This window comes from Anabrus simplex, chromosome 6, assembly GCF_040414725.1.
Source record: "Anabrus simplex isolate iqAnaSimp1 chromosome 6, ASM4041472v1, whole genome shotgun sequence".
NCBI classification, from domain to species: Eukaryota; Metazoa; Arthropoda; class Insecta; order Orthoptera; family Tettigoniidae; genus Anabrus; species Anabrus simplex.
In genome coordinates this window covers 83,781,952-83,806,019 of record NC_090270.1, presented here as the reverse complement: position 1 = coordinate 83,806,019, position 24,068 = coordinate 83,781,952, and the positions used below count along the sequence as shown (strand labels likewise).

At 37.3% G+C, this 24,068-nt stretch overlaps 1 protein-coding gene across 2 annotated transcripts in view; it reads right to left on the bottom strand.

The window, feature by feature from the left end:
• The window catches only part of LOC136876123 (poly(A)-specific ribonuclease PARN), a 271,064-nt gene that overhangs the window by 5,961 nt on the left and 241,035 nt on the right, over window positions 1-24,068 (bottom strand). Inside the window, exon 15 of one of the 2 annotated variants that reach the window (XR_010860537.2) lies at window positions 4,640-4,697. The exons of the other annotated variant lie outside the window; for it this stretch is intronic. The gene's annotated coding sequence lies outside the window, so the exon portion shown is untranslated. The remainder of the gene's footprint in view (window positions 1-4,639; window positions 4,698-24,068) is intronic. 2 annotated transcript variants of the gene reach the window in all.

The window sequence follows — 24,068 nt, the reverse complement described above, 5'->3', positions numbered from 1 at the left end:
AAATTATATTTTGAGGCTAAATTTATTTGCAATGTTTTGAAGTTCTGATCATCATCATCATCATCATCATCATCATCATCAACCCTAGTGTGGTTAACAAGCCTCCTTCACTCCTTTCTGTCCTTCCACTTTTTCTGCTCCATTACTTCCATCACATCCAATCCAGCTTCTCTAATGTCCTTTCAAATCTGATCTATCCACATTCTTCTCGGTCTTCGAACTGGTCTCTTTCCCTTAACTTCTCTTTCCAATTCCCTTCTTGCTACCCGTTCCTGGCCCATTCTTTTTACATGTCTGAACCATCTCAGTCTTTCTTCCTGTATCTTGTGTACTAATAGTTCTATATTTAGCTCTTCTCTGATTTTAATATTTTGAATTCTATCTTTTCTTGCTTTTTTAACCAATGTTCTTAAAAATTTCATTTCTACTGCTTAGATCTTACTATCTTGTCTCTTATTAGTTACCAGCGTTTCTAGTCAGTATGTTCCAATTGGTATGAAATACTGTTTATATAACATTAATTTCGTTCTCTTGGGTACTTTGTCATCCCATAAAAGCTCTCTGACTTGATAAAATGTTGTACCTTTACTTAGTCTGTTATTAATTTCAGGGTTGATTTCATTACTTCCATTAATAATGCTACCCAGATATGTGAACTGTTCTCTGTCTACGTTCACTTGACCTCTCTTTCTTTAACACAGTGCATGACTAGTTTTCTTTTTACTTTTTTTTTGCTAGGGGCTTTACGTCGCACCGACACAGATAGGTCTTATGGCGACGATGGGATAGGAAAGGCCTAGGAGTTGGAAGGAAGCGGCCGTGGCCTTAATTAAGGTACAGCCCCAGCATTTGCCTGGTGTGAAAATGGGAAACCACGGAAAACCATCTTCAGGGCTGCCGATAGTGGGATTCGAACCTACTATCTCCCGGATGCAAGCTCACAGCCACGCGCCTCTACGCGCACGGCCAACTCGCCCGGTTTTCTTTTTACTAATTACCATTCCAAACTCCTTCAGATTTTCATTCCAAATGTCCAGTCTCCTTTGTACTTCCTTTTCTCCCTTTCCACAAATCACCACCACATCATCTGCAAATACCAAAGCATTCACTCCATCATTACTGATACTCTGTTTTACACGTTTTACGATTTCATGCATCAATATAATAAACATTAATGGCGACAGTGCACTTCTTTGCTTGAGACTTCTTTTTTTGTATAAAAAGTTTCAGTAACCACTCCCCACTTGTACACTGCTTTTACTCTCATGATATAACATTTTTATCTTGTTAATTAATGATTTTGGTACATCCCTTTTCAGTAGGCATTCCCATACATGTTTTCTCCTAACTGTATCAAAAGCTCTTTCCAAATCCAAAAATATGAAGATGATTTCCTTGTTCCTTTCCAGACGTTTTTCCATTATTGTTCGCACTGTAAATATCAAGGCTTTTGTTGATCTATTCGGTCTAAAGCCATATTGTTCTTCCTTTAATTGTGTTTCTATTATATCCCTCAGTCTTTTGTCTAACTATGACTTTCTCCATTATTTTTAGCCCTTGTAATAATAGGGTTATACCTCTATAATTTTCACATTTCTTCCTATTTCCTTTTTTGAACAATGGTACAATGATTCCTTGTTGCCAGTCTTCAGGTATCCTTTAATCATTCCATATGGCATTGAGGGCTCTATATAGCCACTGTTGTCCAATGCTTTCTGCTTCCTTTATCATATTAGCATTGAATTCATCTCTTGCACTTGCTTTACTTTTGGTCATTGTTTTCACTGCCCTTTCAAGTTCCGCCCATGTTATCGGGTTCTCTTCTTTTTCTCCTCTATTATTTCCATTTTCTTATCTCCTTCTTCCTCCAAACAGTCATCCTCATTATAAAGTTTTTCAAAATACTTTGCAATCACCTTCTGAAGACCCTTTTCATCATGTACTATGGATCCATCTTCTCTCTCTAATGCCTTGATTTTTTCTTTTCGATTTTTTTACTCTGTGTAATAGTTTCTGATTTCCTAGACTATCTTCCTCAATTTTGTTGGTAAACTCCCCAATATTTCTCCTTTTCTTCCTTGATATTCCTCTTTACTTGTAGTTTCAATCTTTTGTATTCCACATGTAATCTTTCTATCTCATTCTCATCCCTCTGATATATTTTTTGCTTTTCCCTATCCATTTCTTTCTTCACCTTGTTCCTTTCTTTTATTTCTTTTTTTATTTTGTCTGTCCACCACCTTGTCTCCTTTCCCTTAACCTTTGCTTTTGTTTTCTCACGTACCTCAATTGCTGCTTTCACAAATGTCTGTCTTAAATTGTCCCACTCTTCTTCTCCACTTCGTATTTCCGTGTTAGGCAACTTCCTTTTTATACAATCTTGGAATGCCATTCTTTTATCCTCCTCCTCCAATTCCCAAATCCTGATCTTTGGTTTCTTCTTCAATACAATTTTAGGGATTTTTACTTGTTTTAATTCCACAATTAATAATCTATGATCACCTTCCATACTTTCACTGGGGATTATCTTCGTATTCATGACGTATCTTCCCCATTCTCGGTCTGTTGTTATAAAATCGATGAGTGTTTCATACTGTCCATCCCGACTATATCGGCTGATCTTATGGGTATTCCTCTTCATAAACCATGTGTTCTTTACTATCAAGTTATTTCTGTTACAAAAGTCCAGCAGTTTCTCTCCATCTTCATTTCTATTGCCATACCCATATGGGCCCAGAACATTCTCATACCCCATTCTATCAGTTCCCACATGAGCATTCAGATCTCCCATTATCATGATCCCATCTCCAACAATGTGTGTTTCCATTTCATTGAAGAACTCTTCTTTTTCTTCCACGCTATATCCTGTCTGTGGAGCATAAGCCTGTATTATGTTCAGTAGTTAGTTCCTTGTTTACATGTATGTGCATTATTATAATTCTTTCATTTACATACTCAACTTCAGCTATTGGTTCAACATTCTGATTTACTACAAATCCCACTCTATTTCTTTTCTCTTTATTGTTACTCATCCAGTACAAGGTGTATGCCTTAGTTTCTTCATTCCTTTCCCTTTCCATTTTACTTCACTTAATCCCAGGATGTCGAGTTTTCGTCTTTGCATTAGGTCAATCAATTCATTTTCCTTCCCATTCATTGTTAAAATATTTATTGTTCCAAATCAGGTTTTGCTCTCTGATCTAACACTTGCACAAACATCAGCATTACCATCATACTGTGCAACTGTAGTTAGAGACTTGTCAATTCCATTTCCATTTTTAAACTTCCATTCGAGGCTTGTATTATAGTTGAAAGCAAGTACAAATTTACTCATCTGCTGACCTATTAAGCCTAACACATCTGAGGATTTTCTTTCAGGGATTACTCCCTTAGCCTTTGAAGATCCCTCTTCTCCACAAGGCAGTGGTTTCCTCTTCTAATTTTCCCCAGAGAGGATGGGATGCCTCATCCACCATCTTCGCCATTCCGAAGGTCTCCTTCTCTGCCTAAGATGCTGTTAAGGTCTGTTAAGTTCTGATATCTGGGTTAATTATAATATATATTATAAACAATATTCATATTGCTGCTTGGAAGGAACTTTTGCAAGGGATGGATGTTTGTAAGAGGGTTTTAGAGGTACCAACCTTTGAAGTGGATTATCAGCAATTGCCCTCCGCCCCAGAGAAAAATTTCGAGTCAAGTCCAAAACATGCTCCTTCCTTCTCGATAATGACACCCCCATTGCCCTTCCCTCTAGCAATCTATTAGAAAGTATATCATATTATACAATAACATTTGTACGCAACCTGTCAGTTCTGTGATAAAACATTCCTTGTAGCTTGTTTCTCACGCAGCAGCTACTTTTCAGTGTAATTTTTCTTGAAGCACCCTTCCCACTATAATGACATTTTCGTCTTCTGAACCATGAGCAATTCCAGTACAGTTGTGCTTAATGTAGGCCTCCCTTCTTTCTTAATCTTTCTGTTAACTATCAGGTACATTTAACACAGCAAATACAACATTGCTGAAGGATTTATAGTGGAGAAGAGCAGCATCTGAGCTCCTTCATTCACAATGAATTTTACATTAGTTATGGGTAGCGAAAGGAAGTCACGATCGAATAAGTATTGTTGCCAACTCGAGCATTAAAACAAGGACGATTTAGGAAAAAGGCTCAAAAGGATTGAACATTTTTCCTTCTTTCTTTTATTAAAATAATAACATTAAGTTCCGTAGAAAATAATTTTTCGTGATAATGTCAGCTTTTCCGTAATAATTTCCCCTTTAACTGTAATTCCGTAATCATGAGGCGAAATCCATAATAATTACGGACAATCCATAATAGTTGGCACCTCTGAGGTTGGTATGTTGGATTTCCAGGGATATGCTCTGCTAAGCATGACAGTTTCTACAAGAAATGTTCAGAATTTTGTCCTTTATTTGCTCTATTTATACTGAATACATTTAGAAGGTCAATCACGTCTATTTTTATGATCTATGGAAGTCTTTGTTCTAGTAATAACAATGTTCAATTTGCAACTACAAAATCAGAATTCTAAAGTCTTCCCACCCAGTCAAGAACGGTTCTTCTAAGTTAGTTATGCAATAATGTACATCTTTCCAGCATATTACAGCTTACCTCATTAATGATCCAAGACTTGATTCCACACAGTAAAACTCACAATCAGTGTTGCCACCTGAAATTCAATGCATTAGTGAATAATTGAATAAAGTGCAATAGTTTAAAAGCCATGTGTTATCTACGTACACGAACAAAATGACATTGGTGGTATTTCTTTATGTAAGAGGATCAGAAATTCTTGACCATCAGCTTCATATACTTTGTGTGTGTATGGAGATTTATTACTAGTCATGTCTCTACTGATGCATTTGTAATTAATCAATACTGGATTTAGAAGGAAAATGGACATACATAACATTGCAGCATTTGCCTGGAGTTAAAGAGGGAAATAATGAAAAACCTCTTCTATAATGGCCAAGAGCAAAATTCTAATCCATTTCTCTACTCTTTTTATTTCTTTTTCTTTTGCTAGTGGTTTAACACTACACTAATTTATCCAGGTTTTCAGCGACACAAGGATAAGAAAGGGATATGATTGTGGGAAGGTAGCTGCTGTGACCTTAATTAATGAACAGTTTGCCTGGTGTGCAAAAGGGGAAACCCACAGAAACCATCTTCAGGGCTGCTGACAGTGGGATTTGAACTCATCTACCAAATGCAAACTCACAGCTACATACAATTATTGCCAGAGTCCAAGTGCGTCCTGTTTCAGGTAGTCTAAAATTCATACCAGAGCCAAGAATTAAACCAGGGACCAGCTGGGTGTGAGGTTACCATGCTAGCCTCTAGACGAGGACAGGTGAAAAATATTATGGAGCAATATCTTTGAAACTTTTGTCCTTGTTATAATGTATTCTATTTTTCTTTGGGAGGTGTCTGTGTCAGTTGAAAGGTAAAAGTGCCTCAATTCAAAGTGTATGTGAAGGTTGGTCTGTGTGGAGTGTAGTGTTTACAAGTCATGGCTAATCATGCAGGCTGAGGTAGAAAACGGGACAAGCAGTTATCGTCATATGAAGTCACTTATGCACTTACACTGCTTCAAGAAGGCTTCTGCCAGGGGTATGCTAGGGGTTGCTCAGAATACAATTTGGTATGTGTGTAACATTTCCAGATGACTGGAAGTGTTACTGGGTGGGTGCCCTGGCATGGGCCGTCAAAGGAAAACAACACCAGGACAGGATTGTTTTGTGTATCTACAAGCTCTCAAAATGGAGAAGTTACAGCACGAGCACTACAGATTGACCAACAGTAGGCTTCTATCCAGACATGCCCTCCTTTTTAGACCATTGTCCAGTGTCTGGGTGGATGATCCAAAATATCCAAAATGTCCTCTTTTTAAGTGAATCTGCTTATTTTGGGGTAATCTGATTTACTATTTTGTGTTTGAAAGAATTCTTCATTATGTGACAGCATCATCGACATCCTATCAATATTTATAGAAATGTGATTATTCATGTACAGTACATGCAATTTTTCCATACATGCCTCGTATTGTGATAATATACCATCGGCGTCTGACGAGAAGACACGGCAGCTTGTAGGTACAGCACGAGTAACAAATACTACACTCTTAGCTACAAACATTAGTCATGGCAGACAATGCGAGCCCCTATTCATTATATTTGCATAACTAAGGCAAAATTGCACTACCACTTTGAAAATTCACGACCTTAGTTCACAAGAGTCACCACAAATGGAACCGATGTTTATTGTCAGGGCTTGAGACTTGAGATAGGCGCATGCGTGGCAGCCATGCTTACCCCTCACACACCTTATCTTGCATCCACGCGACTTCTCGTCAGACGACTATAGTATAGTATGGTATTGCATGCTTTTCTCTCAGTAATAAAAATACACACTATTTCTTGTTGAATAATGTGTTTTTTTTTTCAGGAATTTTATAGTGTAATATTAATATTGAACTTGTGTGTTGGTTTGACAGACTGAAAAGCTTTTAAGTTACATTTAACTGAGTTGACACTGGAAAGTACGGCTTCCTTCTTTTAAAAAAAAGGGGGGGGGGTGCGGCAGGGGGAACTATAGATTCATCTATGGCCATATTACAGCCTGGAGTCTTCACCTCCTGAAATTCATTTTCTATCACGTTGCCAAGGGGCTGTATTTTGTACCATTTACCTACCTGTTGCTCATTGTTGGCAAAATGACAGAATCTCAAGAGTAACTGAAACTGGTTTCTGCTCATAACACTATGAGCAACTTTTGTATAGAAAACAGTCTTATCACTCCAGTAACAGTTAAAGGATGACAGTTGGACAAGGCCCATTCTCAAGTGAAAACGGAGATTATTCCTTATTTAATCCGGTGTTCTGTCCATCTATTCATTCAGTAAACCAGCTTCATCTACTTAAATGCTTAGTCATTCGAACTAGTTGAATATTATGGTTTGTTTCCTGTACCATTAAATTTATTACTTCATCCGTAAAACCCATCCTCATTTAAAATTTTTTTTTTTTTGCTAGGGGCTTTACGTCGCACCGACACAGATAGGTCTTATGGCGACGATGGGATAGGAAAGGCCTAGGAGTTGGAAGGAAGCGGCCGTGGCCTTAATTAAGATACAGCCCCAGCATTTGCCTGGTGTGAAAATGGGAAACCACAGAAAACCATCTTCAGGGCTGCCGATAGTGGGATTCGAACGTACTATCTCCCGAATGCAAGCTCACAGCCGTGCGCCTCTACGCGCACGGCCAACTCGCCCGGTCATTTTTAATTTGAGGCTCACTTTCAGCACTTTCTGAATTGTCACTACTTTCTACAATCTCATCGCCTGTACTAGGTTCAAAATCACTGTACCTACATTCTTCGTCGATGTCATCCCTGTCTGACTTGTTCAATAAATCATCCAGACTATCTGCACTCAGCCTTTGATTGCTCCATTTAATTATAGTGATTTAAAGATAGTAATGAACAGACTAACTCAACGCATAAGAAAACTAACAGCACTGCACACTTATACAAACAATACGCAAGATCGATAGTGAATTTGTCGCTCAAAGAGCACTCCTGACATACCCCTATGGGGATCACACAAAATAGGAATTGACGAATGAAAGGTGGACTATGCATTTACTTAAATAGACAGCCAACAGATGGTAGGAAGAGGCTTTATAAAGTTTCAAAACACACATTTACTGCACACCAAAATATGTTCGCACAGTTCAAGATTTCGAACAAACATAATTATGACCCCATATGAGGATGTGACGTTTAAGAAACTGAGTGCTCTCACATACCCAAATGGGGTCACTCGGCACTCAATGTGTTAAAAAATGGTCAAAATATTCTACACCACCTCTTAAAGATATCTATTTGTTAATAAGACTTCATCATAAAAAATCCAATTCAATACAAGGATACATGTGTTAAAAATACTGAAAAGTATGGCTTGCAACATGAATGTTCAAATGAAGTTGAACCGAAATTTATTATACAGTTAAAAATAATACCAGCAAATTAATCAGATCAAAGCAGTAAATATCACAGCTACTGTTCTGAGACTGCTAGTAAAAAACTCCTTAGATAATAAATTAGGGAACAGATCTTTTAGGTGCTAAAAATTAAAATATAAGGCGTGATCAAAAAGTTTCCGTTTGAAGGCGTTGCTGCAGCGGACATGTAACGTAGGGTGACTCTGATGCCTTGCCCTCAAAAAAGGCCTTGAAGGATCGACGCTTCCTGTCAGACGAGGATGTGCAGCAGGTGGTTACGGACTTCTTCTCACAGAGGACATGGTGTTTTACCACACGCGCATCTTCAACCTTGTGCATCGGCATCCCGACACAGGACTGTACGGCTGTCGAATAGAAACTTTTTTTTTTTTTTTGCCAGTGGCTTTATGTCGCACTGACACAGATAGCTCTTACAGCAACGATGGGATAGGAAAGGCCTAGGAGTTGGAAGGAAGCGGCCATGGCCTTAATTAAGGTACAGCCCCAGCATTTGCCTGGTGTGAAAATGGGAAAACCATCTTCAGCGGAAACTTTTCGACTGCCCCTTCTCAATTAGCAAAAATAATCAAAATACTTTGAAATATCATGTAATCAATTTTTTAATATTTGCATGTCTGAATCTTTGGCTGAATGGTTGGCATAGTGGCCTTTGGTTGAAAGAGTCATGGATTTCAACCGGGGATTTTAACTGCTTCTAGTTAATTCCTCTGGTTCAGGGGTTGGACATTTGTATTTGTCTTGGCATCAGGAAGGGCATCCAACAGTAAAAACTTGGCCAAAGCCCAAGACCCCATCAAGGTGTGGGTATGTGGTAGCAGAAGAAGATATATAGGCCTACAGTATATTTCATTATAACTGATGTCGAAGTGGTCACTTGGATCTAAAAGACAATAGAAGAATTTGTTTCTTTAAAAATTCCTATAAAAATGATAGGCTATTAAACCTAAATTATTAAAATCAGGATGGTTCATGGTGTGAGTTGCTGTAGTCACGTCCTTGTTCACGAACCATGAGCAGCGGCTGAGTGGCCTAGTAAATGGACCTGAGAGCCGATATACCAGTTGCTATGGAATGAGAGTGGGCATCTCAGACATATTCTGAGTCATGGCCATCCTTGTGCTCAGGCAGCTATGGCTATACAATCTATCAGTGGTCCCTAACCCATTAGAGGAGATCTCCTCACCCGGCTTATGTGTAAGTTAGGGTAGCATCCTGCTTCACAGAATTTTCAACGGGCACGCTCAGAACATTTTAAGCAAGCCTTGGACCAATGGGAGTAACAGAGTCCCACTCCCATTTGACAAGCAAGGGACTACTTGGACACAAATTGGCGAATAAAATGGAATTCGATGGGGAGCCATCAATATTAATGGGGCTTATGGAAGAAAGAAAGTATACTGGCTGAGTCAACAAAGAGAGTGCATCTGGATGTGCTAGGAGAAAATGGTATTCGGGTAAGGGTTAACAGAAATAGGAGATTATAAAGTGTATTTGACAGGTGACAAAAAGGGAAGGGCAGAGTGTGTGGTAGGGCTGTTCATCAGGAATACTATTGCATGCAGCACTGTTTGTGTTAGGTACGTAAAAGAGTGAATTATGTGGGTACATTCGGCAGATGGAGGAATTAGGATGAGAACTGTCTCAGTGTACTTGCCTTGTGAGGATGCAGATGAGGATGAAATTGACATTTTATGAAGCATTCAGTGATACCACAGTCACGGTTAACAGCAAGGGTAGGATAGTGGCAATGGGCAATTTCAATGCGAGAGTTAGAAATAGAACTAAAGGATATGAAAGGGTGACTGGTAAATGTAGGGAAGGGTATTCGGTTAAGGGTTAACAGAAATAGGAGATTATAAAGTGTATTTGACAGGTGACAAAAAGGGAAGGGCAGAGTGTGTGGTAGGGCTGTTCATCAGGAATACTACTGCATGCAGCACTGTTTGTGTTAGGCACGTAAAAGAGTGAATTATGTGGGTACATTCGGCAGATGGAGGAATTAGGATGAGATCTGTCTCAGTGTACTTGCCTTGTGAGGATGCAGATGAGGATGAAATTGACATTTTATGAAGCATTTAGCGATAACATAGTCAGGGTTAACAGCAAGGGTAGGATAGTGGCAATGGGCAATTTCAATGCGAGAGTTAGAAATAGAACTAAAGGATATGAAAGGGTGAATGGTAAATGTAGGGAAGATATGGAAGCTAATAGGAATGGGAAGAGTCTGCTGGACTTCTGTGCTAGTATGAGTTTAGTATGAGCAGTTATGAATACATTCTTGAAGCATAAGGCTATTCACCACTACACACGGGAGGGTAGGAGCACAAGGTCCATAATAGATTATATCTCGAACAACTTCGAATTTAGGCACTCTGTTAGGAATGTGCAGGGTTACACAATAATAGTTTTATTATGAATCCACCTATTCAATACATTATAATGTTGTCACATTTAAAATAACTTCATTAGTTAAAAAGTTATATATGGGACATGTTTCGCTCCCTTATAGAGCATCATCAGCCAAATCTGAATCTCGAATAATTGTTATTTACGTAAATAATGACTTAAGAACTATTACAACATTTTTGACAAACTTAAAACTTACTCTATTAGAATATCATAAAATATAAAATCTTTGTATACATGGCTTAATTACATGTGCTTAATAGGAAGATACATTAAAATTATGGAAGAGAGAGTACTAAAATATTAAATAAAATAAATATATATATATATATCATGTCCAAAATCTTAGAAAGATGTGAAAATCAATCTTAGGAGCTAAATTTGAGGATTTTCTTGGCAATGATATCTGGTTAAAAAAAAGTTATTTATCCCTTGTGGATAAGAGTCTATAAAGATTCATATTTATCGTCAATTTGATTACTGAACTTGTAACAGGATAAACGTTGGTCTTCAAGAAATTTAAATGCTTGTTGTCATATGACCTCGGCGAATGCTGTTGAAAAGATATGTTCTTATAGATGTCAATGACCGTTCGTTGAACTAATGGATTTGATAAGGGTGATTGAAAGGGACGTAAATCAACGTTCGTTTTGAAAGCTGCTGCTTGGTTTATCTTGTTGAATGTCTGTAACAAGAAAAGGAATCTTGTAAGTAATCGGAATTTGTGTTGCTAGTTAAGAGTGTGCTTCTAGAAACTTCACTTACCCCTCCAATTGCTGTTTGTCGGTTTGGTGTTGCCCGAGGTTATGTGGTGACTGTCTGTTCTGTGTCTACTCCTTGTGTTGTAAGAGTGAGGTGGTGGGGGTTGAGGGGAGGGAGTAGGGGTAGGACGAGAAATGTTTGTGGGTGTGGTTTTGGAAGGTGAATGTCTGGTAGGAGCGCAGGGAGGGGTTGAGTTCTTTAATGTTGTTTTAGTTGTTTTGGGAATGAAAACTTTGGCAAAATTACTTTTTTCTAGATTAAGCGTCTTTAATAGTTTCGGTAATTGTTCGTGTAATGGATTTCTTATTTCAATTTCGTCATTTAAATTTTTTTCTTTATTGAAATACTGGTCTAAGCGGATATAAATATTTTCTAATTCTATCATTAGATTACCTTTTTCTATCTTCTTTATAATTTTTAGGTCTTTCTCTATGGTTGTAAATTGGTGGCCTGACTCTCTCATGTGAGCACTCATTGCAGAATGTTTGTTGTGCTTTGTAGCATTAACGTGTTCTAAGTATCTTGTGAGAAAGTTACGGCCAGTTTGGCCAACATATGAACATTTACATTCTACAGATGTTAATCTATAGATGCCAGAACTTAGATAAGGGTTATTGTTAGAATTTATACTATTGTGGTTGAAAAAAATGTTTCTGTTTGTATTTTGTGTTTTGAATGCTACATTCACATCTCGTTTTTTGATAGGATTAGTTATTTGAAAAATGGCTGGATTGGTGAATATAAATGTTGTGAATTTGGACTGCTTAGTTTTTCGGGAGTAAGATTAGTTACCAACTTTTGTTTTACTTTATTGATGATCCGATTGACTATATTTATTTTATATTCATTAATTGAGGCCAGATCTTTTATAAAATTGAGTTCCTTTTTTAAGTTACTCTCTGAAAGGGATATTTTGAAAGCTCTATAAACTAAAATGTAAAAAGCCGCCTGTTTATGTGATTTTGGGTGAAGAGAATCATTTTTTATCGTTAGAGGAGCGTATGATGGTTTTCTAAATATTTGAAATTCAAATCTATCTCTTATTCGTGTTACATTAATATCGACGAAGTTTATTGAGTTGTTAGTTTCATCTTCTTTCGTGAATTTTATATTTGGGTCAATATTATTTAAGAAATTTAGGATTTTTTCACTATCATTGTTTTGGCTATCTATTATGAAAAAGGTGTCGTCTACATACCTGATCCAAAGACAAAGTCCATTTATTTTTGTGTTTATTTTGTTTTGCTCCAAATGACCCATATATATGTCTGCCAGCATGCCTGACGTGGGGTCTCCCATTGCTAGGCATGTTTCATGGTAAATCTTTTTATTAAATGTGAAGTAATTATTGTTTAATACAAATTTCAGTAGGTTTACGAATTCATCTATTTCACATCAACTTAATTTACTGTATGTAAGGAGATTGTGTTTGATGATATTGATGGTTTCTTTAACCGGTATATTTGGATACATGTTGGTTACGTCGAATGAAACCATTTTATGTTGTGGTTGTAAATTGAATTTTCCTAGTTTATTACAAAATTCTATTGAATTTTTGATTGTCGATTCGTTATTAAATTTGTAATGTCTTTTGAGGAAATAGTGTATAAATTTGAATGTTTTATACATGGGACTATTTCTACTGTTTATTATAGGACGTATGGGTACGTTGGGTTTATGTAATTTAGGCAATGCCCTAGCTGTTGGTAACTTTGGATTCATATTTATCATTTTTTGGTGTAGAATTCTTGAGGATAATTTTTAGATTCCGTTGAATCTTATTTATGGGATCCTGGTTTACAACAGTGTAGGTTTTGTCTGAAAAGAATTCTTCTGTTTTTTCAATATAGTCATTTTTATTTAAGAGGACAGTGGTTTCACCTTTGTCTGCTTTGGTAACAACTACATTATTTTTGTTTAGTTTTGTTTTTAGTGTCATTATTTCTGTTATGAGAGTGGGATTAGAACTTTTGTTTATTTCCCTTACAAAAGCCGGGAGCTTCTTTTTAACTTCAAATCTGATGTCGTTTTGTATATCTGGTGTTAATTTATTCAAGTTTGATTCAACTTCTGCTACTACATTGATTACGTCTTCTACTTTTTGAGAGTTAGGCCAATTAAATTTTGAACCTTTATCTAATAGGTTCATTTCATTATCAGTGAAGTTTGTGTTTGAGAGATTGATAGTGGTGGGAATGTTTTTAAGGTTAGAATTAGGATTATTTGCTCTATTGTTAGATTTGTTACGATTTGGTTTGTTTTCTTTTAAGAGTGTAAGTTTGTTATCTAGGGTTTTTTGTTTATTGTTTAAAACGTCTGCAAGTTTCTCTGTTATATGATTTTGGATAGAGTTCCATTCTAAGGGAGATAATTCTTGTGCAATTTCCAAGTGTGTACGATATAATTGCAAGTTCAAAAAATATTTCTTCCTATAGAGAGCTTTAATTTCACTTTTCAGCCAGATCTCATTTATTTTGTTTTGAGTATCTGCTACCTTTGAATTAGATACGTTTTTTCTTTGTATAGATTTTAAAAACCTAGGTACTAATTTACATTTCAAACATTCTTTCAAGAACCAAATATCTTTGGATATCTTACTGATTTTGATTTTGAGATTCAGATATCTATTCTTTTTGTTTGTATTAGCCTGGTTGGCTATTTCATTGCAAGTGACTAATTTCATGTTTCTAGAAGCACACTCTTAACTAGCAACACAAATTCTGATTACTTACAAGATTCCTTTTCTTGTTACAGACATTCAACAAGATAAACCAAGCAGCAGCTTTCAAATCGAACGTTGATTTACGTCCCTTTCAATCACCCTTATCAAATCCATTAGTTCAACGAACGGTCATTGACATCTATAAGAACATATCTTTTCAACAGCATTCGCCGATGTCATATGACAACAAGCATTTAAATTTCTTGAAGACCAACATTTATCCTGTTACAAGTTCAATCATCAAATTGACGATAAATTTGAATCTTTATAGACTCTTATCCACAAGGGATAAATAACTTTTTTACCAGATCTCATTGCCAAGAAAATCCTCAAATTTAGCTCCTAAGATTGATTTTCACGTCTTTCTAAGATTTTGGACATGATATATATATTTTTATTTTATTTAATATTTTAGTACTCTCTCTTCCATAATTTTAATGTATCTTCCTATTAAGCACATGTAATTAAGCCATGTATACAAAGATTTTATATTTTATGATATTCTAATAGAGTAAGTTTTATTTTTTTTTTTGCTAGGGGCTTTACGTCGCACCGACACAGATAGGTCTTATGGCGACGATGGGATAGGAAAGGCCTAGGAGTAGGAAGGAAGCGGCCGTGGCCTTAATTAAGGTACAGCCCCAGCATTTGCCTGGTGTGAAAATGGGAAACCACGGAAAACCATCTTCAGGGCTGCCGATAGTGGGATTCGAACCTACTATCTCCCGGATGCAAGCTCACAGCCGCGCGCCTCTACGCGCACGGAGTAAGTTTTAAGTTTGTCAAAAAATGTTGTAATAGTTCTTAAGTCATTATTTACGTAAATAACAATTATTCGAGATTCAGATTTGGCTGATGATGCTCTATAAGGGAGCGAAACATGTCCCATATATAACTTTTTAACTAATGAAGTTACTTTAAATGTGACAACATTATAATGTATTGAACAGGTGGATTCATAATAAAACTATTATTGTATATCAACAGATTTCAATACGGATTAAAACATGAGATTAGTCACTTGCAATGTGCAGGGTTTCCGAGGATATTTTGATGATCTGATCTGTAGAGAACTAAGTACCTCTAGGCTTAGGATAGAGAAAGTGAAATCTGTCTGCAGATGAATAAGGGTAGAAAATCTCATGGACAAGGAAATTAGACAGAAGTACACAGATATGATTGGTGAAAAGTTCCAAACAATGGACAGTATGCAGGTTCAGGATATTATACCCATAACACGGTTCTCAATCAAAGTCCCCGATGTATGCGGAGTTGTGCTACCCGCCGAACACGCTTCCCCTGCGAACATGTCAGCTGTAAGCAGCGGGGAAGTGAGACGTCACAACTGGGTAACTTGGCCAAGGTTGAATTACATCAGACAGAATGTTCCATTCTTTTCCATCGTTAATTTCTTCCAGATGGATTAATGATATAAAGAAATAAACCACATCACAGTATAGCCTAATTTTTTATAGTCCTAATTCCCAAGTTTCAAGGAGATCAGTTAAAAACTATTGAAGATATTAGTAATTAAAATTCCCAGGGGATACTGAATAAATAGGCAGGCATTTCGTTTGTCAAGCCAGTCTACCTTGTGCCACAGTCGAGGCCGGTCGGTCGGTTGTTGGTCATTCTACTGCCGTGATGTTAGTCGCCAGTTCGACTCTCCGATGGAAGTTTAACTTCGTGTACTATTGAACTCTGACTCTAAAACGCATCTACAAGACTTAGAAGTATTACAGTACCGTTTACGTGTGGTAATAGAAGTTGCGTATGAGCCGAGACGTGAACTGTTACGGTGTTTAACCAAGTACTTAAATGTAATTTGATGTTTAAATTACAAGAGATGATAAGATTTGAATGACAGTGTCTAAACTTCACAAAGTGATTTAACATTGAATGTTAAAAGTGATAAAACCTTGTTGTTAGTGAAACTTCAAAACAGTACATAATTTTGTATTTAACCCTAACAAGTGATAAATCTGTGCTAATAGCGAGACGTAATTCAGTATTTCAAACTGTACAGGTAATTGAATTTTGTGACAGTGTTACTCTACCAAGGTGTTAGAACATTTCGACAAACTATGCGTTTATGTTACAAGTAGTTGAATTTAACAGTGCTATCGAACTTAAGATTTATTTTCCAAGTGACCATATTCACGATAGAACATAGCCTTAGAACTGTGGTTAAATAAACTGGTACAGTTAACATTTCTTGTGTTGAACCCAGGACGGTTCTTGAAAGGACAGTGTTTTCTTTATTTAATCATGAACAGGACTAAATTCATCCCAGAACAAATTCTTTGGTTTCATTTATTTCTAGAATTAATTCGAACTTGAACTGTGTAAAGTTTGGAAGTGGAATATTTCATTTTCTACGTCACTATTCAGCCAAAGTTCTCATATTTAACTTTGATAAAGTGACTTATTTATTTTCCGTGGCTGATACATCATAGATTTATTTTGAGCTCAATTCAAGCCATCAGCAATAACTGTGTTCATTAGTGAAATTCCACTGTAAGACAATTGAGTGCAGACCACTACTAACTATTATCTCATTTGTGCAGACCAGTTACTTTGGATCTATTTCATGCCCAGTGTCACGTTACAACTGTGACTACGAATGCTCCTAGACCATCCAGACCTCCGAGATATTCGGGACCTTCCAGATATTCCAGATCGGCTCGGAAGATGGTGGCACCCTAAGCAGACATTGTGACCCGCAATGTATCAGGGCCAATTCTGCCCCAAGGAGAAGTACTTATTACAACTGCTGTGCTGAGGTGATGTTGAAATCTGACTTTATTTTATGAATAAACTTTTTTTTAAACAATTAGTGTTCCATTACACTTATCTAACTTCCCTCTCCTCTGTAACAATTCAGATAAGGACCGGTCACCCCTGGGCCGAGTCTTGTGTTCAGCTAGCCATCAAAACAAACTTTTACGGTTACAATATAGAAAGAGAATGGATGGCATAGAGGGATGTTGTAGTAGAAACTGCAAGGTAAAAACATTGCCTATCAGAAATGGCTCAAAACAAGAACTGATACAGACAGGGAATTGTACGTAGATAAAAGAAACAGAGTGAAAAAAATAGTTGTTGAATCCAAAAAGAAGGCGTGGGAAGATTTTGGTAATAACCTGGAAAGCCTAGGTCAAGCAGCAGGGAAGCCCTTCTGGACAGAAATAAAGAATCTTAAGAAGGGAAGGAAAAAGGAAATGAATAGTGTTTTTCAGGATCAGACTTACAGTATGCACCAGGTAATTGAAAAATGCTATGAGAGGAATAGACAGTTATGTGTATGTTTTGTACATCTAGAGAAAGCATACAATAGAGTACCGAGGGCAAAGATGATTGCCGTAGTGGGGACTATGGGATTAAGAGTAGATAATTAACATCAATCAAAGGCATTTATGTTGACAATTGGGCTGCACTGAGAATAGAATGATTTCTTGGTTCAAGGTACTTACAGGGATTAGACAAGGCTGTAATCTCTTACCTTTGTTGTTCATACACTTAAGAAAATGGAAATTGCAACACCATGAAGGCATTGGTCGTTTGTGTTGATTTCCAAGATATGGAACGATGCCATGTAGGTATGTAAACGACCAAAGTTTCAGGCCCATTGGATTGTTGCTACAGGTCTCCCCACGTGATTGGTCGCGGAGGAATCAACTCCAGTATACGGACTCTGGTGTACCGTAGTTGACTTGCAGTCTGTGCAGTAAAGTGTTCCCCGTCAAACATGCCTCGATGACAGAGAAGATCGCGCTATCAACAACTGTCGCCGTTTGAGAGGGCTCGGATAACTGGGCTGTGAGAGACTGGATTATCGCTGAGTACTGTCGCTGCACGTGTTGGCCGACAGGCATCTATGGTACAACATGTATGGCAGCAGTGGTCAAAAGAAGGTACACACACTCGTAGACCTGACACAGGCCCAGCGCGACAGACAACTGTGAGAGAGGATCGCCGCATCATTCGGATGGCCCGGATGGAACCCCAAGCAACAGCAGCACAAATTTGAGCAGCTGTGGCACCCCACGTTACACAACAAACAGTTGGTAATTGCCTGCGTGCAGCTGGCTTACGTATCCCTGCAGAAGGTATTTCATTGACCCCACAACAGTGACGTGTAAGACTGGCCTGGTGTCGAGAAAGATCGCCGGGGGTCGATGAATGGCATAGGGTCGTCTTTAGTGATGAATCACGCTTCTGTCTTGTCCGCAGTGATGGCCGGAATCGTGTGCGCTGATGTGCCAGGGAGAGGGGCCGCCCAGATCTTATTGTCGAGAGGCACACAGGGCCAACACCGAGCATTATGGTCTGGGGAGCTATTGGCTTTAATGTGAAATCACAATTAGTGCTTGTTGAGGGCACTATGACTGCCCAGCAGTACGTTGATAGGGTACTCAATCCAGTGGTTGTCCCTATGATGGCGAACATTGCTAATGGGATGTTTCAGCAGGGCAATGCCCGGGCTCACACTGCACACATCTCCAGAGAAGCTCTCCATGACATCGCAACCTTAGAATGACCCACCAGATCCCCGGACCTCAGTCCTATTGAACATGTGTGGGACATGATGGGTCGACAACTGGCCAACCGTCCTCAGCCACCCACAACTCTGGAACAACTGACCCGTGCAGTGCAGCAAGCATGGGCCACAATTCCTCAGGAAGCAATCCAGGGCCTTACTGACTCCATGCCTTGACGAATTCAATGATGTCAGTAGGTAAGAAATCCAAGAGAACTGAATGTCATATTGGGGATACAAAGCTGGAACAGGTAGATAATTTCAAGTATTTAGGATGTGTGTTTTCCCAGGATGGTGGTGTAGCAAGTGAGATTAAATAAAGGTGCAGTAAAGCTAATGCAGTGAGCTCGCAGTTGCAATCACAGTATTCTGTAAGGAGGAGGTCAGCTGCCAGAAGAAACTATCTGTAGATCTGTCTGTTTTCAGACTAACTTTGCTTCATGGGAGTGAAAGCTGGGTGGACTCAGGATATTTTATTCATAAGTTAGAAGTAACAGACATGAAAGTAGCAAGAATGATCTCTGGTACAAACAGGAAGGAACAATGGCAGGAAGGTAAAAGGAGATAAAGGCTAAGTTAGGAATGAACTCTATGGATGAAGCTGTACCCATAAACCGGCTTTGGTGATGGGATTATGTGAGGCGAATGGAGGGGAATAGTTTACCCAGGATAATAATGAAATCCGTTATGAAGGGTAAGAAGTAGAGGGACACCAAGACAACAATGGCTTACACTCCGTTTCTAACGATTTAAAGATAAGAGGTATAGAACTAAACGAGGCCACAGAACTAGTTACAAATACAGGATTGTGGCAGCATCTAGTAAATTCACAGAGGCTTGTAGACTGACCGCTGAAAGGCATAACGGTCTATAAGGAAGATATATGTATATTAAAATAATAAAAACTAAAAAATATCTAGTACGAATATAAAGAATCTTAGTAGACGGATGTTGCATATCCCTTAAGAGTAAATACTTAATACTCCCAAATTGTGCTTCATCACTTATCACAATTCTCTTGGTTTTGTAATTTCCAATGAACAACCGTCTCCAAATTTTCTATTATAAATCTATTATAGAGTAAATAATCTGGGAAAAGTTAAGTTCAACATACTACAAAACAGTGCATCATTAACAAGTTTTCAATGTCCACTTGCTAACCTCAGAAACTAAGGCTATTTCATGGTTAATATGTCTCATATTTGAATTATTCTCTTGAAACTTCCATTTTTTTTAGCCTGCAAGTTAATGAAGTTACTTTTCAATACAGCCCAGTTCTTGAAATGTCCACCATGAGATCTGTTAATATACGTATCTTGACTTCTATAGATACAACAGTTTCTCCATTCTTTTAATATTCTTTTGAATGTGCCTACTTGGACTACGCTGATTTAACCACTGGGGCTTTGATCTTTGCCCAGTATTGTTTCATCTCCTGGTGTAGCTCCTTTTCCTCTGACCAGTGGGTACGTACCTTCTTCAGAGGTTTACCCTCAAAACCACGGACTTCCTTCAGGATCCATCTTTGCAGCCTGTCTTTTATGCAAATCCATCTGCCCCAATTCTTTTATGTCCTCCTCATTTCCATCCGCCAGGTGTACGGAATTTGTTTCGCCAAAAAGTGAATACATAGAATTTAAAAGTTTTAGTTTAACAGTTCCACCTTTTCAATACAAAATTTTTGCAATGCGGTTTACATTACAAATGAAACATTTACTTGGTACTAGTTTCGACCTAAGGTCAAGGTCATCATCAGCCAATAACACAAATTGCACAACATATCAGAAGTCCATAAACAATGTACATATGTCATAAAAATATTGTAGTTTGAAGCTAAAAGTTGATGAAAAATAGTCACAATGGTGATAAAAGTATTAAATTATGCATAAAATGCATTATAATAAGGCACTTAACTGCTGTTGAAGGATGATTCAAATTGATTAATATGGACGCTGAAGATTCTTAAAACTTGAGTATCATTCGTTACAAAGTTCTGATAGCTATAAGTCATTATATAGTAGCAGTGGCATTTAAAAATTAAGATATGCACATGCAGTGAATAATATACAAACATGTTGCATTGATGCCATTCAAAGAGCTTCTAGTTTGATGTCCTTAAAAACCGAAAGCAAAAGTTGTGCATGAAGGTCAAATTATTTCTATGAAGTAGGTGGTAAAGATTCACAGCTCAATGCGGAAGCAAGTGGACCGATAATAATAATAAAAGTCAAATCAGTACAAGGGCTGCTGAAAAAGGGGGCCGATCGAATAGAAAAAAATAATAAAATAATATAACGAAAATATAATATGTGACTCACCTTGCGCTGTGGTGTGTTGGACGTATTGCGTAACTGATATGAAGGGAAGCATGAGTAGGGAAGATCAGGAAGGGAGGGGAAAAACGGGGTAGGGCAGGTTGGAGAGAATGGAGAAGGAAGGGTGAAGTGAGGAGGAGCTATTTTTATGGCGGGGCTGAGGGGTGTGGGAATAGGGGTAATTGCTGTGGAAAGGTACCATGAATTGAATGAAAAATTGATTTATAATTTGTTAAATTAACATTCCTAAAAATAATAATGAGGTCAAATATAATATTGGATTTCTCCAAAATGTCAAAGGTTATAGTTTGAACTGAAATACTGATCTAAATGTATAAAACAGTTTTCCGTTATATCAAGTTTGTTTAATATCTAAAGGATTTCCATATCTTGCTCTATGTCGGTAAAATTATGATTGTAATCTTGCATGTGCTGACCTACTGCTGAGAATTTGTTATATCTTAGGGCATTAATATGTTCTGAATATCTTGTGTTGAAACTCCTCCCAGTCTAACATACGAAAAATTGCTATTATTACACTTGATTCTGTAAACTCCTGATTTTGAGAAACCATTAACCCTGATAACTGATGTGGAATTGTATAGGATATCTGCATTTTTATTGTTCGTTTTCAACGCTATTTCTACATTGTGTTTCTTAAAAATGTTAGTGATATTATAGATCTCTTTACTAAACGTGAAGGTGGAAATTAAAGGAACGTTGGGTTTATCTTTCTTTAATGTGGTCGAAGGACGATGTCTGTATTTGTTTTTATTCTTTCAATGAAAATTTATTGTAACCATTGGATTTAGTGATACCTCGAATGGCTTTCAGTTTATTTTTTAGATCTTTTTTAGACATGGGTACATTAAAGACTCTGTGAACTAAGCTATTGTAAGTTGCTCGTTTGAGAGTCTGTGGATGTATTAAGTCTTGGTGGATTGTAGAAGCAGTTTGATTGGATTTTCTAAAGATCTTATAATTAAAAAAAGACTGGGCATCCGGTGATGGTTAAATCTAAACGGTTTATTTTTTAAAATTATTTTTGGATTCCAGTTTGAATTTAATGTGTGAATCAACATTATTAAGACTGAGAAGAGTGGTAGTAGTGTCAAAGGAAGAATATTCTGGATGTGGTGCTGTTAAAAACCAGATGAGTTCTATAGATAAACTGAAGTAATAGATGGTATTAGTGATCGTGAAGCTGTTTTGGTGGCAGTAAAAAATAAATGTGAAAGAAAGGAAGATATTAAAATTAGGACTATTAGGCAGTATCATATGGGTGATAAAAAAGGCATGATGGAGTTTTTAAAAAGTAACTATGATCGATGGAAAACAGTAAATAAATATGTAAACAGACTCCGGAATTGGTTTAAAGCAATTGATGAGGAATGTGAAAATAGGTTTGTACCTTTAAAGGTGTTAAGGAATGGTAAAGATCCACTATATTATAACAGAGAAGAAAAGAGACTAAGAAGGAGGTGCAGGTTGGAAAGAAATAGAGTTAGAAATGGCTGTGAAGGAGAAATTGAAGGAACTTACTAAATCTAGCAAAGAAATCAGTTAGGATAACCTGATGGCAAGCATAATTGGCAGTCATACAAATTTTAGTGAAAAATGGAAGAGTATGTATAGGTACTTTAAGGCAGAAACAGGTTCCAAGAAGGATCTTCCAGGAATCACTAATGAACAAGGGGAGTGTGTATGCGAGGATTTTCAAAAGGCAGAAGTATTCAGTCAGCAGTATGTAAAGATTGTTGGTTACAAGGGTAATGTCCAGATAGGGGAGGTGATTAATACTAAAGAAGTTTTGAAATTTACCTATAACAACAATGACATTTACAGTAAGATACAAAAGTTGAAAAATAGCAAAGCAGCTGGAATTGATAAGGTTTTGGGGGATTTACTAAAGACAATGGGTTGGGATATAGTACTATATCTGAAGTACTTATTTGATCATTGTTTGCATGAAGGAGCTATACCAAATGAATGGAGAGTTGCTATAGTAGCCCCTGTGTATAAAGGAAAGGGTGATAGACATAAAGCTGAAAATTACAGGCCAGTCAGTTTGACATGCATTGCATGTAAGCTTTGGGAAAGCATTCCTTCTGATTATATAAGACATGTTTGTGAAATTAATAACTGGTTTGATAGAAGGCAGTTTGGGTTTAGGAAAGGTTATTCCACTGAAGCTCAACTTGTAGGATTCCAGCAACATATAGCAGATATCCTGGATTCTGGAGGTCAATTGGACTGTATTGTGATTGACCTATCTAAGGCATTTGATAGGGTAGATCATGGGAGACTACTGGCAAAAATGAGTGCAATTGGACCTGACAAAAGAGTGACGAATGGGTGGCTCTGTTTATAGAAAACAGAACTCAGAGAATTAGAGTAGGCGAAGCTTTATCTGCCCTTGTAATAAATAAAAGGGGAATTCCTCAAGGCAGTATTATTGGACCTTTATGTTTTCTTATATATATTAATGATATGTGTAAAGAAGTTGAATCAGAGATAAGGCATTTTGCAGATGATGTTATTCTGTACAGAGTAATAAATAAGTTACAAGATTGTGAGCAACTGCAAAATGACCTCGATAATGTTGTGAGATGGACAGCAGGCAATGTTATGTTGATAAACAGTGTTAAATGTCAAGTTGTGAGTTTCACAAATAGGAAAAGTCCTCTCAGTTTTAATTACTGTGTTGATGGGGTGAATGTTTCCTTTGGGGATCATTGTAAATACCTAGGTCTTAATATAAGGAAAGATCTTCATTAGGGTAATCAAATAAATATGATTGTAAATAAAGGGTACAGATCTCTGAACATGGTTATGAGGGTATTTAGGGGTTGTAGTAAAGATGTAAAGGAGAGGGCATATAAGTCTCTGGTAAGACCCCAACTAGAGTACCGGTATGGTATCAATGTATGGGACCCTCACCAGGATTACCTGATTCAAGAACGGGAAAAAATCGAAAGAAAAGCAGCTCGATTTGTTCCGGGCGATTTCCGACAAAGGAGTAATGTTACAAAAATGTTGCAAAGTTTGGGCTAGGAAGACTTCGGAAAAAGGAGACGAGCTGCTCGACTAAGTGGCATGTCAGGTTATAATTGCAGGTTATAAATTTCATTTTTTGTCCGTATTGAAGATCTACTTGTGATACAAATTCTTATAATTTTGTTAAATTACCACCTATTCAATACAATAAAAACGTAATAAAAACTTACATATTTATTAAATTGTTGATATGGTACATGTTTCGCTCCTTTTT